Source organism: Phocoena phocoena, chromosome 12 (genome assembly GCF_963924675.1).
Source record: "Phocoena phocoena chromosome 12, mPhoPho1.1, whole genome shotgun sequence".
In the NCBI taxonomy this organism is placed as follows: Eukaryota; Metazoa; Chordata; class Mammalia; order Artiodactyla; family Phocoenidae; genus Phocoena; species Phocoena phocoena.
Window position 1 is genome coordinate 53,661,771 of NC_089230.1, and position 16,601 is coordinate 53,678,371.

A 16,601-nucleotide genomic window follows, 5' to 3' on the forward strand; every position below is an offset into this window, starting at 1 on the left:
TTTACTGATTTCACCTAAGATATGGGCAGCTCTAGCATTCTCTTCAACTGCTGTAGCAAAACATAATTTATTCTAGAAAATAAAAAATTTCAAAGTAATAATTTAAGTCAACTAGCATATTGTCAAAATTGTTTAAAGGTGCCAACTATGACACAAATATTAATTGGTAAACACAATTCTTTAGCTTAAATGTGAATGTTGTAAAACAACTGAGCCATGGCACAGTTGGTTTTGCTAATGCAAACAGTTTGTATTTTCTACCATATCAAACAACAGTTTCATATAATAAAGCTCATAACTGAGTAATTGTTGAGGTCATATTGAATAGAAGAAAAAAATAGTGGTTTTAGATTAAAAAGAGTCAAAATAATGGCAAAAGTCATGTCGTAAAGAAGCTAATCACATATATTTTGAAGGCCCACCATAACTTTAAGATAAAAACTTTAAGGTAGCTTCTTGATATGATAAACAAAAATGATTCTAAGTAAACCTGAATAGTTCTAAATAAGTACAATGTTAATAAGAAAATTATATTTGATAGACATTTTAAGTTTTGATATATAACATTAATGGTTAAAAATTTATATCACAAGAGATTAACAACTAAATGAGAACTTTTCATGCATTTGAAATAGCTTCAATAAACATTTTAGAAAGATCAAGAGATGTTTTAGAGGCTGCTCACTTTTACATCACTGCCAGTGATCTAATGGTGTAATAATGTAATATTTTTTAAAAAACAGGATATCAACTAGCAAAGGAGATTACACCAAGAACCTAACGCAAAAAAGACAAAACATAATTTACACATATTTTCTAAAATTTTAAATCTACAAAACAGTAAAGCCTGTTTTTAACCTATACAGTATAGAATATTTTAGTTGAAATGTTTTTGTAGTGTCTGAAAGAAATGTTACATAAAAGAACTGTTTGCAAAATATAAAAGTAGCATTTTGGCTCTTGCATTCCCAAATAAGAAATACTGATTTGAAAATATCTAAAAAATTTAAAATATGTTTTTCCACCAATAGAACTGGTCATTCAATACTAAGTCCTTTTTCCTATATAATTAACCTTTTGTTCAGCCATGAAAAAACTAGGAACTGATTGCTTGAAAATGAGCTGCATGCCCTTTGTCCTGGTTTGTCACCTTTGACCCTTAATTTGATGATCCTGCATGTCAACCCATTCTATTTTTAGGAAAATCATGTCATAGTTCTATGCCTAAAATAGTACTTTTTACTGAAATATTAAATATGTTACAACATTCCTTTTCAGGTAATTTGTACAATGGTTTCATACCAGTGTTCATTTCACACAATGTAGAACACAATAACATTGTTAGGAGTGACAGCCTGGTGTTTATTCTGGTTCAAACAACAGAAAATGTCCCCAAAGTGCTAAGTCAAGATTATTATAATTTCAAAATTTATATTTTTCTCGTTATTTAAAAAGTGCTTGTATTATTGTTTCTCAGTATAACTTGTTTCATGAGTGATGTAATTTTATTACTTTTGATAACCACATGTTTTGATGTTGGTTTTGATAGTGCCACTTAGACAGTGATATAAACCTGAATCAAAAATTGCAAATATCAAGTTCATACTCAAGCTTACAGTGGTGTCCCCTAAAATTCTACAGTTTTTGAGAGAACTCATTGGTCACTTAACTTGGTTTTAAAATCTTGTCTTCATCTGCAAGGGGCAGCTTTCCAAGAAAGAGAAAACCTCTAGCATTGATCCCATTGATTTTACTGACACTACTTAAAATCAATGTTATATTAATATAATTCAGAGATAAAATTTCTCTATCACAATTTTTGGTTGATTTCAATACATCTGGGTAAAAAGAAGATATAAAAAAGTACATATGAAATATATGTATATATTTCCTACAATGATGATGCTACTTGAACATCTACACAATTTCTGTGTACAGTTTTCAGTCAGATTTTGCAGTGGCCAACATGGCTGTCTTGGTTCAGCACTATGGTCAGCGACTTCATAGAGAGTCATTGTGTCAGAGAAATCCAACACAGTGTACATGTACATACTGGGCAAGTTTCTCAAACCGATGTGATTCTATACTTCATATATTCCTAGATATGTTCATATAAATCAGTCTTAAGTTTTGTAATGTAAAGAATTTTCATTGTTATGCTTGGCAAACTAGAAATTCTTTACCATGTGGTTCATCAAAAACCATACTTATTTATAATGCAAACACAGTCCTTTTAAAAAGCAAGAGAATCAAGTACAGGCTCTAAAGCATTTAAACATAAAAACTTACGGGTATTTATGGGCTACAGAATTTTAAAAGACAGTAATATTCTACTAAAAATTACCAAATAAGAGAACTCTTTAGCTGACCAAAATTTTGTATAGTCCCTTTCATAATCAATAGCTTTAATTACTTCTGAACTGATATATCTCTGAATCTCCATTTTCCTTTTTTTTCAATCAATTCCACTATGCATTAACATAAATGTTAACAGATCATTTCCTGACCTGAGCTTTCTAATACAATCCCTAAATTTGGTAGTTTTGAATAGCACTTCAATTATTTTAAAGAAACATCAATTCTATATCTGAAGACTGTTATGAAGACTGTTACCTAAAAACATGCATATATGTTTTATTTAACAACTTATTTTTCTCTTAATTATGATTTGTAAATTATGATAGCAGTGTGTTACAAATACAAAAAAAAATTATTGTACATAATCAGATACCAAACATTATCAAACTATTAGACAGGTAACATCTATTTAATCTTCTCTTTGTTCAGAGTAAACAGGAAAAAAACCCTTAAATCCACTATATTTATTAAAATTCTAGTGTTTTCTTTTTAAATTTACATGTACAACACACTTTAAAATAAGTCATTCTGAAGATTAACTTTGAGTACCACCATATTAAAACTTAATCTGCTTCACTTACAAAGAGGTATAGTTAACTGCATTTTCCCCCATAATACAGTCAATTTTTAATTTAAATCGTGATTAATTTCACAACAAATTTTTCATTGTTTCTGAAAGAAATCTGGCACAGACATGTAATACGACACTACAATTTGACAAGGATTAATGAGGCTTGATCGTTGAATCATTTGCTTCCAGATCTATTGAGGAGCACCTATAAACAGTTCTAATAACCAATATGCACTACAAATTGATTCATATCCTTAAATTCTTTTTGACATTTTATTATCAAGCAACGATTAGCTGATCCTATTTGTAAAATGGAAGAGTCAAATAAAGCATTTTATTCATTTGTAGTACCTTCCCCTCCCCAGCAAGTACTAGAAAGAGGCCTATGTCAGTTTAATTCCTAAAGCTATTTAGGAAATTTGGGCACCTGGATTGTCCTATTTCATACATTCAGAGATATAGAATATGGGAAGCAAGAATTGTCCCCTAAATGAACACGGGTCTGTTAATTATTAGTCTAAATGCAGTACTATTACAGATTGTGTTGTTAATTTATAATGACTCCTCTATTACATCTGTGCAAACTCATAACAGAAAAAAAATCCATGGCATAAATTTCATAACAATTAAATTTATATTTTGTAAACCACATAAACTGCCATAAATTCGCAATAATTCAATTTAAAATTTTGTAGTTTTCCCGCAGTCCTTATAAAAATTGTTTCGCAACTTACTGTTGGACTTAAAATTTTGCTTTACCAACAGATGCATTTTAAAAAGCGTTACTGCATTATCACCTAACTAAATATGGTAATTGCACAAAAAATGAAACATGAGGATTTTTTTGATCCGAGTAAATATAATTTTAAGTCATACTTTTCTAAGGATGCTGTTAAATGTTTTAAAATTCATTCTAATACCAGTTGTCATGTGTAATTTTAACTTCCACAATATTTTGACCAAGAAATTCAAAACTACAATAAAACACGAGCATATTTTCCCCGCATTTAACAACTGTAAGTGTATAGTTGTTACACGGTGAAGAATTTAGTTCTATGAGCAGTAATAATACCTGATAACCTTAATATCCTGTGGATGAAAACAAATCCACAGAGGGAACAGAAAGGAACTCAAGGAAACACAGGAACCTAAGATTTCAGTCTGTTACATGAAACAATTCAAAATGGCGGACTATTACTTACATTTAAGAAATTTCCGCAATGAAGACACTAAATACATACTGTAAGATGTTACTCGAAAACACTCAGTATTTATCAACGTGCAGTTTAAAAAAAAAAAAAAAGTTTTTGGAGTACAAATCCTCGTAAGGCGCCCGCATCCAGTGTTCCAGTCAATAGTTACTGCTCCTGCGAATGTATTGATTCTTCTTTGGTTGTTTTCTTTTCAAAAGCAACCTAAGTCCAAGTGCGTTTTTCTCTCTCTGTTCTCCTCAAATCCTTAATTCTAATTCATGAATTTACATTACCAATCCCGACGCAAAAAGGATCCCCGACGCCTGCGGCTACAAAGCAGCTCCGCTGCGGAGTGCGCGAAGGGCAGGAGCGGACGCCCCCTGGCGGCGCAGACCCTCGGACCCGAAGCGCCCACCCCGGCCACGCGGACCGGCTGCCGGGACCCCAGCCCGCGCTGCACCATTGCCCCCGAGTCGCCCGCGCCCCCTCCCCACGCGGCCCGCCAGTTCCTGCTGCTGGGCGGCGACGGCCGCGGCGAGACCCGTCGGCCGTGCTAGCTACGCCGCGCCTGCACACAGCGCCGACCCAGCGGCGCGGAGCGAGGAGAGAAAGGTGTGAACCCGGAAGTACATCGTCCGCCCGCATCTCGGTGGGAACACTGGGGCAATAAATCAGGGCCGGCGAAGGCAGGACACCGCTCTGGCTCCCAAACGGCAACTTGCTGCGAGACCTGTCACTTCCCCACCTGGCCCCATCCTTCCCCCCTCCCTGGCGCTCACGCCTCCTCCTTTCTTCCTGCTCCGCCGCACAGAGCTCCACTCGACGTTGCTCACGTGCCAGACCCGGGGCCGCGAGCGGCGTCCGCACCCGCGCGCACACCCGGCCACACTCGCACTCGCCGGGCCGCGGGGCGCGCTGCTTACCTCCGGGGCCTCATGGTCGCGTCGCTCGCCCGGGTAGGGCGGGGGAGAGGGTGTGAGTACGTGTGTGGCGTTTAGTCCGGGGGGACGGGGCGGAGGAAGGGGCCTGGAGTCTGTCACTTCCTGAGGGAGCGCGGCGGCCGGAGACCCGGGATGCGCGCGGCGGGGCCGGGAGGGTCAGCACATTGTGAGCCGGCGAGGGGACGCGGCGCGGAGGGGCCGGAGAGCGAGGGCGGTGCTCGGCTGCCGGAGTGGAAGCCGCTGTTGCCGCCGCTCCGCCGCCACAGCCGGGCGGGGAGGAGGGGGCTGGACCGGGGTGGGGGGGAGCCGCGGAGCGCGGCGGCGGCGGCGGCGGCGACACCAGGCTGTTCGACTCGAACCCTGCGTCAGGCGGCGGCACGCGCACACCTGCCCGTCGCCGCTCCCGGCCTCACCATTGGCTGCCCGCTCCGAGCGCGCGAGATTGAACTTTCCATTCATTCTTGGGCCGGGCGGGCGCGGGCGGCGGCGGCGGAGGAGCTTTCCCCGCGGGCTCGCGGGGACGCGCGCCGCCCGCCCCGACCCGAAGGCGCGTCCCCGCGCGGGCTGTGAGCGCGCACGGTCGCCGCCGCCGCCGCCGCCGGCTCTTCTCTTGGCGGCTGCGAGCTTAAGGGCCTGTCACTCGGTCCCGCCGCGCGCTGCACTGGTTCCTGGAGGAGCCTCAGATGGCGATCCCTGCGCCGCGCCTGGAGAGAGGCAGAAGCGAAACTGTAAGAAGTTACCAAATCGTATCCTCAGCCCCGCTGCCTGCTCCTTAACCAACAAACAATGTGGAGGTACTAGGAGATAGTGAACTCCTAATTGTGCAGTTCAAAGCAATAATGAGTAACGTATCTCAGAATCCAGTGAGCATCGTAGATAATGTCAGAAGTTTGAGGAACCTACTATCAGGTCAGTTCTACATTGTATTTCCTAAACAGTAAAATACTCAACCTCATATTGAATACAGACATTATCTCACAAAATGCCAAAAGCTCTGTGGCCAAACATACTGTACTATGTGTTTACCTAACTGTGGTATTTTGGTATATCTTCCCAAAATATCACTGCCTTCTCCCCTATTATTTTCTACCGCGACTTCATAGTTCTTTCTTGTCAAAGTTTCTCTTTATTTTCTCAGAAGCAAATGCGTGGTCCTGATCAGTCATTGTCTGACCAGCTGCAAAACTGAACACAGCCTTGTGATCTGTGAATGGGTCTGATCAAATATAGACTATTTGGTGGAACTGATTCAAAGGATTAAATATTACAGCAATCTAAAAACCAGATGTGTGCATATAATTTCTGTAAATTAAAAGTGGAAAAGTTTGAACATGACTAATAAAGGCCAGTTAGCTGGATAACCTGTGACTAAAAGGCAAGCCTCCAAACCATTCCTGTGTAATGATGATCATTTTTTTCCCTTCCAATTCCTGGATTAGGATTAGGAAACCAGTTCATCTGTCAGGGATAACCACAGTCTAGAAAAAACACTTCCGGCCTGGGGATAAGTGCAGACAAAGTGATCAAAAGCAAAATACCATTTGACTCCCCAAGAATTTTCCAGGTCGGCCACCTTTGATACATTTACTGAAAGGCTGCCCAATTTTCCACTGAATGTGTGTAGAACAGAAGGTGACTGACTTTAAAGTTGCCTTTACACTGGCAAGTTCATAAAGTAAATACTTCACATTACTCATTGAGTAGTACTGAGGATTCTTTTGGATACAATTCTTAGTTTTAACCATTGTATCAATCTATTGCAATAGATTTGATACAATACTACATACTTTATGATTTCAAAAATAATTTAGTGGAAAAGGATGGAGACATTGATCACTAGAAATAAAAACAGCAATTAATTATATATCACCATCTGAAATATGATATGATTGACTTAAAAGCATTATAGTAATTTTTTATTTATGAGTAGAGCTTACAAATGATACACTTGAAGAGTGAACTGGGTTGTTCTTGTTGTCTTTTTTTTTTTTTTTCCAATACTCTGTCTTTTAGGTGCTTTGTAAGACTTTAAGTATATTTATGTAATACCTGTTTAAAGTCCTGAGAAGAATTGTAATCAGAAAACAAAATTTAAAACATTAAAACATAACCTAAACTTAGTATTCCAAATAATCACGAGGTCATATTTCTTTTTGATTTCAAAAAGAAACTAATTATCACCATGGCATCATGGTACTGTTACAAAAATGAAAAATGGGACATTGTAATATTTAATGTTTTATTTCATATCAGGTTCCAGGAAGGGGAGATAATGAACTTTGATAGACTAAGCACTTACTAAAGAATATCTTAGCGTGATTAGAAGTGGATGAAAAGCCGCAAGAGAACATTAAAGGCAAATGAATTTATCATTTGGGTGTGGCTCTTGACAATTACTTACTAAAAATGTATCTTTCTACCTGGGGCTGTGGCGGTAATTTGCTTTACTTTAAAAATTATATCTGATAATTACTCCCTGAGAGCACAGGCTTTATCTTACTCTTAATATCCTCAATGCCTACAACAGTGCCTGACACATAGTGGATATAAAAGAAATGTCATTTTTTAATTAGTGTATGAGAATGCACCCTGAACACATTTTCAAGCAACTAATTAACAAGACATTTAGAAAATATAGAATGTGGTGTATTATATCTCACCCTCCCCTTTTTTTGATGACTATAGTATATGAAAGTAAGTCCCAGAGATCATGTCATTTTACTTATGAATTACAAGTATTGAGTGTTATGATATTGAAAAACTAGGCTCTTTATATCTTTATTTTCCTGCTGTAAAACAATTTTTAAACTAGAGTTTAAGAAAAAGGAAAGATTAGATTTTTTAAAAAATGAATAAAGAAAGGTTAGTATTCTATTTGTTTGCTGGAGCCCACCCAAATAACTTCATCTTAACTTGATCATCTGCAAAGACCCTATTTCCAAATTAAGTCACATTCACAGGTACTGGGGGTTAGCACTTCAACATTTTTTGGAAGGGGCACAATTCAACCCATAAGTTATCATTGTTAGAACTAGATGATTTTGCTTCTTCACTGAAAAATGAATATCTTTCTGCAGGGAACTGACTAGATCCACATAGGGTTTTTTTCCCCCGTTTATTATGGTAAAAGAAATAACTCCAGTCACAAATGCTTATTTTAGACTTCTATATGCCCATCACAAATATAATTTGTCATCTTTTCAAAATTAAAGTTTATAAAGCGAGCGCTATCACCCAAATTATAAGGTATCTATTGAACTGTCTCTCACATATAGAGGAGAAAAATGAAAATGGGCAGAAAGTTTAACATTCATAAAAGTTATGACAAACTTGCACTTGCCTATAGAACTGGCAAAAATCCCAGTTTGACAGCACTGTTGGCAAGATTGTGGGTAAATCACTACCTTCATACACTGCTGTGGGAGTGCAGGAGAGGCACGACATTTAGAGAGGGCATTTTGGTGATATCTATTAAAATTATAAATATACTCTGTGACCTAACAGTCCCTCTTCTGGAAAATTATCCTACAGATATATAAATGCACACATAACAAATAATGTGTGTACCTGGGTTGAACATTTTTATCATAGCAAAAGAATGGAAATAACCTGTATCCATTGACAGAGGCTGAGTAAATAAAAAGCAATGGTACATTGATACAATGGATGGAAAATCTCTCTGTGTACTTATATGGAAAGGACTCTAGGATACATAGTTAAATACAAAAAGCTGCATGCCAGACACTTTTGTGTGAGAAAGGGAGGAGATAATATGAGTATACTGCTTATATTTGTCATTATTTGCATATAGAAATGCTAGAAAGATACTTGGGAAATGAAATGTTTGCCTATGGGGGACAGATAGATCAGAATGGATGGAATAGGGGTGGGAGCAAGACTTAAATATATGCCTGTTATATAGTTTTGATATTTGAACCATGTAAGTGTATCACTTATTTGAAAAAATTTTAGTAAAAGCAATTAAGTATGATGAGGTATTAATGCTAATTCTATGAAACACACTCTTTAAAACCCTTCTGTTTTTTGAAAACTCAATTGTTTAAAAAAAAAAAAATCTCCAAAAAATGAGAGAGAGTGGATCAATGAAGCAAATATGACAAAACCTTAACTGTTGAATCTTGGTATAGGTATGTGGTAGTTCATCGTACTAGTCTCTCTAATTTTATGTATTTGAACATCTTCATATTTCCAGTATTCTCTCAAACATTAGAATTTATAAAACCTCATGAATTACCTAAAAATTGGATAAATTTTTTAAAAGTTAGAGAAATCAGATGTCACTTAAAAATTGTTAATGCTTTAAATGCTTGGCTTTAGAGGAGTCTACCTAATTCAGGGCTTTAAGGCAGTTGGCTAGAAATAACCAGTAAAGCCTCCTTTGAATGGGTAGTCTGGTAATGTAAGCCAACCAGGAGAAAAGGAATGCTTGGCAGAAAGATTATTTATTACTGTTGGCCACAGCCTTGCCAATAGTATGTATCATAGTCATAGAAAGAATTATAGACGCCAACTTTTTAAAATCAAATTTCCTCGTCTAGATCCAACTTCTAAAAAAATCATTATTGTTCATTTAAAAATTTTCATTTTAATTGTATTTTAAATTATTAGAGCCATGGTGTAAAAATGTGTATGTTTTACCTCATCAGTGAACACAGATCTCCTCCAATATATGTATATTTATTTATTTATTTATAGATTGTATGTATATACTTGTGTATTAAGACCATTACACTTTCCCTTCCTGCTCACCTTATCCCAGCATATGTAATTAAGTGTTTACATTATTGACTATGGTTAAGAATGTTTACATGATTAAGATTATGTAACATAATCCCATATAAGTAATGTGTTATTCTTACCCCATACTGCATTTTTATTTCCTTGAGTTAATAATTGACTTTGTTTGCATGGGTTTTTATGTACTTATTACTAATTAAACCCAAAACTCTATATTCAGACAAAAAAAATACATTATGTACACTGTAAAACATGTACAAAGTAGAAATTTAAGATAACGAGATAAAAATCAAATTGTAATTATGTATTTCCCATTTCTCATTGGATTGTCTTCTGTGCTCATTCCACTTGGAAACCACTGGATTGGAGCATCCAGGGTGGATGCCAGTGCACAGTCCTCATCCTGCCCTGCTATTGCTTAAGGGCACAATGAGAACAGAAAAGTACAGATTAATAGGAAATTTATCCCCATTTCCTTACTTCTGGAAAACTAAGATCCAAGATTTAATGATGGTGCATAAGTAGCATCATTTTCATATGTTACAATGTAATAATAATTTAGCCCCATGACCCACAAGGACAGGTGTGTTTGCTTGCTTTTATTCTTTGGAGTAGGTACACAATAAACAGTTGTAAAATAGATTCAATGGATGAATACTTGCCCTAGTTTCATCCAATTCTCCTAAGCCTTTGAGACAGGAAAGGATTTATTACCACTAGCCAAAAGAGGGTCAAAAATTCAGGGTCGTGCAATATTTAAAAAGGCAACTACATTTTTACCTCATACAGTAAAACATGAGTTTGAAAAGCTTTGGCTCATTGAAAATTGATCTTGAAGCAGAAGCCGGAGTAAACAAAAACCTCTAAAAGGATTAAGAATCTAAGTACAAAGATCAAATCAAGGATGTGGCACCCATAAATCTTTTCATTGGGATGAGGTGTTTCATGAAAAAGGGGCTAAAGTGTGGGTCTTTCAAACCATCTATCATTAGAGAAAGAGAGAGATGGGAGAACTAATTCAAATCAGAGTAAACTATGGATGTTGTTCATGGCACATTGAGCCAGTAACTGGCTTGTTACCATATAGAAAAGAAGCCTATATTTTGCTAGAGTTATGCTGCCAAAGGCATTACCAACCTTGTCTAAAATTGTGTGAAACTGTTTTAGACTTTCAACTACAATTTTTTTTAAGGATTAAATAAATGAGGTGTTCTTTTTTTCTAAACTTACGTCTTTACTTCTTAACTTATTAATTTAGAAGTCTCTACTAAAGAGGAAAAGGATACTGAGATATAAAAGATGGATCCCTCTTGAAAGCAAAAAGAAAGCATAAGAAAAAACACAAAGAGAGGCATAAAATGGGAGAAGAGGTGGTACCATTACGAGTACTATCAAAGTAACTCAACGGTACAAATTATATTCTTGGCATTTGACACACTCCATCAACTACTCTTTTTTTTTTTTTTTTTTCGGTATGTGGGCCCCTCACTGTTGTGGCCTCTCCCATTGCAGAGCAACAGGCTCCGGACGCGCAGGCTCAGCGGCCATGGCTCACGGGCCCAGCCGCTCCGCGGCATGTGGGATCTTCCCCGACCGGGGCACGAACCCGTGTCCCCTGCATCGGCAGGCAGACTCCCAACCACTGCGCCACCAGGGAAGCCCCTCCATCAACTACTCTTAAGCTCCTGAGAATCTGGGCAGGCATAGGGTTGAGAAACATGTACAGCCCCCAAGAAAGGGATATTCTTCAACAACCACTTCAAATGTAGCCAAAGAGGTAGTAGAAAAGGAAGAATCTTCTGGGAGTGTTGGGATTGGTAGGGAAGGGGAGCAGAGGCCATGGAGAGCAACAAACAAGCAAGTTCCTTTTAAGGAACAAAATCAGTACCTAATCAAGGAAGATTTCCCTACAACTGGGTTGGGGGCCTCACAACATCCACCCAGCAGGATTCCCAGATTGCTTTAGACCTGTGACTACTGTGTGTCTTTCATTCTTCTTCCTTTCAGAATAAGAGTGTTGACTGCAGAGCCAGTTCTGCCATTGTGTATTGGGTGTGTTCCAGAAATGAAAGGCTGATATCTTATTTCTTCAGTTCATATATTCTGAAATAAAGGGGATTCCCACATGGACCCAATTGGGAACCATTGTGAATCACTCAAAGATCTAGTATTTTGAGCTCCATGCCATAACTGAATGGCACTTTTGGATTGTCTCCCTTGGGAAAGAGGTTACTGATTCTGTGTCTGTGAAGGAGAGACATAAGACTTTGTGGTGGTAAGAAGGGTGGCCTGTAGAAGATACTTCTGTTGCTCCCCCACATCCATAGCTTCTCTTCTGGTCACTTTCAGGGGGGCAGAGCCATGTGACTAGTTCTAGCCAGTGGGTTAGAGATGGAAATGACACATCTCTATGTGGTTTTCTTTTTTTTTTTTTAACTAGAAGTGCCCCTCAGGGTTGTAGGTACTAATAGCCATGAAGATGTCTCTACTGACTTTTAGGTCAAGTTTTAGATTCTAGATTCTCCTCCAACAAAAATTCACAGAGGGGTCAAGGATTGTCCATAAGAATAGATCTATTGAGAAAATAAACACATTGGATTTATTTCGTTGTGACGTATTTTGAAATGTCAAAGAAGGAAAAGGAAGGGTGCATCAAAACTTTGCAGATTTGGGACTTCACTGGTGGCGCAGCGGTTAAGAATCTGCCTGCCAATGCGGGGGACATGGGTTCGAGCCCTGGACCGGGAAGATCCCACGTGCTGCGGAGCAACTAAGCCCGTGCGCCACAACTACTGAAGTCCGCGTGCCTAGAGCCCGTGCTCCACAACAAGAGAAGCCACCACAATGAGAAGCCCGTGCACTGCAACAAAGAGTAGCCCCCGCTCGCGGTAACTAGAGAAAACCCGCATGCAGCAATGAAGACCCAACACAGCCAAAAAAAATTTTTTTTATTAAATTAATTAATTTTTTAAAAACTTTGCAGATTTGCATACAGTTTGTCTTGTTATTTAGCTTTAGCGTAGATTATATTAAACACTTGACTTTGTAAATCACTATAGAGTTGATGCACAAAGGGTTCCCAGTTGATCCGCCCGGGTCATTCCATCCAGTAGTCTTCCCATAGTAGCTGAAATTGCTGTGCTTTCAGCCCTACAGATCAAGCTAGAAAGATGGTGCTAAAGTACAAATTGTATTTGCTATTTAAGATAAGCATGAACAAGTTAGCTCAAATTATGGGACAGAATTAAAATATTGTGATGGCCATCTTGATTTCCATTTGTTAGAAACACAGTATAATGGAGGTTAACCTGGGGCAGGTGGTAAACTAATGTTAAGCAATCAGTAAAGCTATTCAGAAGTAAATCTAGCTGAAAACCAGAATGTATTTATTGTGATCTGATTGAGTAGGGAGAAATTATATTGTAATTCACCACATTTCCTTTTTTCTATAGTGGAAAATAATCTCTAAAATTGAAAAGAAGGGGTGCAGTTGAAGTGCAGGCCCTGTTCTAAGTATTTATGTACATTATTTTATTTATATCTCATAATAAACCTATGAAATAGACATATCTGTTTCCCTTTGCAGAGGAAGATTCTAAGGCTACTCACTTCATGTTTTCAAAGGGTGTTCCACAGATCACCTACACCAAAATCACCTAGCGCTTAACAGAAGTTTAAATTCCTGGACCTCAAATCAATTCCCCTGAATCATAATTTCTGGGACACTTTCAAGAGAACGAACGAACTAAATTATACAGAAGGCATAAAAAATATGAACGCTTTTTTGGTGAGTGGGTATTAAAGTCATGAGTTAATCTATCTCTGTTCATGACGAAGTTCCTTAGTGACCAGTATCTGTATCTATAATTTCATTTCTGTGTTATAAATGGTCAGTTACTAATTTTTTAATCTGCAAATAAAGTGCCTAATAAAGAGGTAAGAGATCAGCATTCTAGATTTCAGTGTCTGCCTAGTCTCTTCCTCAATTGACTGTCAGGAATAGCATCAAAAGCAACTGTTAGTGCCATTCTTATCACTGGTAGTATTCAAAAATATATCCTTCTTTTCTTTATATTTTGCTTTCCTTATTTCAGTCTCTCTTTAATACTTTCTTATTGTACAGGAATTTTTCTTCTTCCTTTACTGTGCCTTGGGTTTGTCACTAGTTTCTGCTGACTTGATGAGGCATTAAATAATACTCCATTCTCCTTTCCCAGTTCTGAACCAACTAAGATATATACAGAGAAGCAAGACAGATGGAGATTACAACAAAAAAGCTAGATTGAAAACTAGCCAATCAAGCTTCCTAATACTTCTCACCGTCTAGACCTTGGAATGATCCACTTACCTGGAATCACTGCTTCAAAAGTCAAGCCCAGAGAGTGGGAACAGAGACAAGTAGTAGCCTCCAGCCATGTTTCTAGAAGACAGTTTTAAGTTGGGTATGGTTATTAGTACATTTGTATTGAGACATATTTAGAATATATATTGTCACCATGTAGCAGAGAGTTCTGCTTTTTTTTTTTTTTTGCTGCCATGTAACAGAGGTTTCTGGTTGGAAGAGTGTGACACAGTCTGTGGCAATGGTGACCTTAGGGGTGGCAATAGCAACCATGAAACAGGGTCAATCAGCTTCAAGTAAAGCCTTCTAAAATGGTATACAGAGAGGAATAAGACTGTCCTGCACTCACAGAATTTATAATTTAGTAAATAAAGGATATGGGAACAACTTACTTTAGTAACTGAAATCAGAAGAGTGACAATAGCCAACATTTATCACGTGCTTACTGTATTCCAGGTGATCATAACACTCAGTTGATCCTTACCAGAGAATCAACTTTTGTAGGTACTAAAACAATTCTTTCTTTATAAACGGATAAACTGAGACTTGGGGTTGGGGGAGGAGTGGGTATTAAATAGTTTGCTCATGGACACAGGAATAGTAGGTCCTTAAGCTAAGATTTAAACTCAGGAAAAATAATGCAAAGTATTATGAATACAAAAACCAGTAGATCAGATCGGAAGAGAGACTTAACTGGGAAGATGCGTGTGTGGTTACTTTTCTCAACAGACCAGCCCCTTGCCTAGAACAGTGTAGCTCCTGTTGAAATTTTTGTGTGTGAATAACCATGATGAGCTTACCATGAGTTTGGGGGAAGGAAGTGGCAGGAGTCATATTTTGTGATTTGTGATTTGAGTCCGTGTTTTCCTCTCTTAGGCTCTTGGTTTGAAGAGAGAGACAGGAAGGAGAAGGGTTTAGCAGGCAAGCTTCAGAACAGACGGAAGCTAAATCTGACAGTGAGAAGTGCCAAGAAATCAGGTCCCAGAGATTATGGTGGATTCAGACAGATAGGTAGGGCAATTAGAATATGCAAGTAATTAGCCAGAGCTAATTAGTTAACAAGGGACTTCCAGCCTAAGCATTGACAACACAAAGTTGCAAAGCAGTTGAAACAGCTAAAGTAAGGCTTTAGATGTTGAAACTGTTCCCAAAGTAAAACATACCAACTGAAGCAGCGAACACAGTTGTGAACAGGTCCAAAATACCAGAAGTGGGATATTTCTATTTTTCTTAAAGGTAGCAGAGAAAACTAAAGATCAAGGAGTCATAGATATAAGTTAAGATTTACTCTGAAAGGAATGTGACTTGTATCTAAAAAGATGTGTTTCTTTAATATCACTTTCTGTATATTTTTTACTTTGTATAATGAGTAGCTAACTAATTTATAGTATTTGCTTAATAAAAGTTTATATATTTACATTAAACATTTACTTCTCCATTTTGCAGAGCTACCTTCTGGAGCTTAAAGGATTGTCATAGATTCCAGCTAGGAGACTGTGCTTCTGAATCCTGGTAGGGCAGCCCGACACTATCTTACATGAGGAACCATAAGAAATGTCTGATGGATGGGAGATGGAAGGATGCAGAAGGTGACGTTGGTTATTAATCTATCCAGTGTGAACCTCAAAGCAGGTTACAGAATTTCCTTTTTTGCTTAGAGGCCCCAGATCCCTGGGAGAAAGCTTTGCATCTAACAGCTAGGTCCTTGTGAAAATGAAATTAGGACAAAGGGCAGATGAAATCCCCCCAACCTCTGTAGAGGATGGGGGTTGGAATTAATGTGTCAGACAGGGAAACAATTCACCACATAGCAAAAGAGAGTTTCTTCTGGATCATCAGGAAGAGGATATTCTTTTCAGTCTATTTTTTTTTTCTGTCATTCAGGTTCAGTGAATTTTATTTATCTGTCCTCAAGTTGACTGCTTCAGTCCTGTCATCACTCTACAAGTGAGCCCATCTAGTGATTCGTTTATTTTGGTTATTGTGCTTTTCAGTTTTCTATTTTCCATTTGTTTTTTTTTTTCTTAACTTACATTTCTTTGTTGCAATTTTCTGTCTTTTCATTTGTTTCAAGGGAAATCATAATGGCTTGTTGAAGCATTTTTATGGTGGCTCTCTACAATCCATGTCAGATATTTCCAACATCTGACGCATCTTAGTGTTGTTTCATTTTGCTTTTCCCATTTAGTTGTGATTTTTCCTGGCTCTTAGTATTAGAGGCGATTTTTTGTTGTATCCTGGATATTGGGCTGTTGTGTTAGGAAATTCGAGGTCCTGTTTAAATCTTTTATTTTAGCAGGCAGTCACTCTGCTCAGGTTTAGCATGCAGGACCTGGTGTATTTGTAGCCTGTGGTTTCAATGACAATTTAATATTCAGAGCCTTTGCTGTACTATTTTGGTCTGCTTCTCTCCTCTGGTGCCACTAGGGTTTCCACTG